The 1,537-nt window shown below is 44.8% G+C and overlaps 1 pseudogene; it reads left to right on the top strand.

The window, feature by feature from the left end:
• The first annotated feature begins 271 nt into the window (after positions 1 to 271).
• LOC136657858 (5S ribosomal RNA) lies at positions 272 to 388 on the top strand (annotated as a pseudogene).
• The last annotated feature ends 1,149 nt before the right edge of the window (positions 389 to 1,537 follow it).

The raw sequence follows: 1,537 nt of genomic DNA on the forward strand, positions 1-1,537 counted from the left end.
TCCTGTTCATTCCTGACCCCTCCCCTTTTCTTAGTTAAGGGTTGAAAAGAAACCGTTCAATTTTACAGCCTTGGAAAAAGAGGGAGGGAACCGCTGCTGATTGCTATACAGGTGCGACCTCAGCACCCACAGATCCGGCAACCGAAGATTTAACACACCAAAGATACCCATGGATACTGGGGTGATCATTAAATGCCCTTCAAAAAGAAAAAAGTGTGAAATTGCACTTTTCAAAAAATTGACCCCTTTACCCCTTTAGGGCGCAATCCTAAGCAGCAACTGTTACCCTGCACATGCCTGATCTCATCTGATCTCGGAAGCTAAGCAGGGTCAGGCCTGGTTAGTACTTGGATGGGAGACCGTCTGGGAATATCGGGTGTTGTAGGCTTATACCATAGTCTTTCGAGACTGAAGGTTGCCAACCATTATTTCCAGCACTAACATAGCTGTGCCAATGTAGTGTGCCCTGCATCCTGCAGTGGGAGGCAGTCGGGGGGGGGGGGAGGCTCCTCAAGGTAAGGGCATGTTTGTTACCTTACTTTGGGCCTGCATTGCGGCTAGGTCAATGCTGGAATATTGGTTAGGATTGCGCCCTTTAGCACTCTGCTCCGTTCAATATCATCATGGCTAACACAGGATGCTTTTTTCCCCCTCAGGATTTCTTACTTAAGTATATGATAAAGACAATATAAAGCACACCCAGAGCCTAAAGAACTCTTGAGTGACTCTCTTCTGCTCTTTTTCAGCTCTGCTCTGTCCTTTAAATCCTGAGCTATACGTATATTTACTCAGAAGTGAGTCCCATTGTAGTCAATGGTGCTTATTCTCCAGGAAGTGCACATAGAATTGTAGCCTAAATCTGTTTATTCTGCGTTGCAGCTTTACTTGCAACTGGTTACAGTCTTCATTTTGCAGGCTAGATTGCTACAGTAGATTGTGTGAGACGCAGTGATGGGTGGTCCCAGTTCTCCCCCCCCCCCCCACACACACACATGCGTGTGCACAGACATTGCACACACTCTGTGATCTTTTCCCAGTCTGTTGCCTTGAGTTTACTCTCTCCATGCTATGTTTCAGCCATGGGAGAGCTATAAGGACATAATTTCTATGTCCTTGAACTATTAAAGCTCCTTTCCTCAGAGGACGGAAATGTGTGATTTTTGTAAAAAGCGCTCGATGGGATCTGCTTTAACCTGTGCATCTTTCCTGGAAAGTATTGGAGAAAAGTCAAGTTGTATTATTAATACAATTGGTCTCAGGCATGTCCAGTATAAGAAGAGGAGGAATCGAATCAATATGATAAATGCTCACTCCAACAACCTTGAACTTCATTGATGGGTTAGGAGCATGAGGAGATCTGGGAACTGATATTGCTATCTCTGAAATGGAAAGGTAAGTGATTGAAAAACTGTAAAGAAAATGGAATAGAATCTACCATAGGCTTTGATCTTCAAGGAAGTAACCTCAGCCTCACTGTCCTGTCTTTGTTCAGACTCTGGGTGCTGACTCACAAGAAAGGTCAGCCCGAAACCTTCTG

This window comes from Tiliqua scincoides, chromosome 7, assembly GCF_035046505.1.
Source record: "Tiliqua scincoides isolate rTilSci1 chromosome 7, rTilSci1.hap2, whole genome shotgun sequence".
Taxonomy (NCBI): domain Eukaryota; kingdom Metazoa; phylum Chordata; class Lepidosauria; order Squamata; family Scincidae; genus Tiliqua; species Tiliqua scincoides.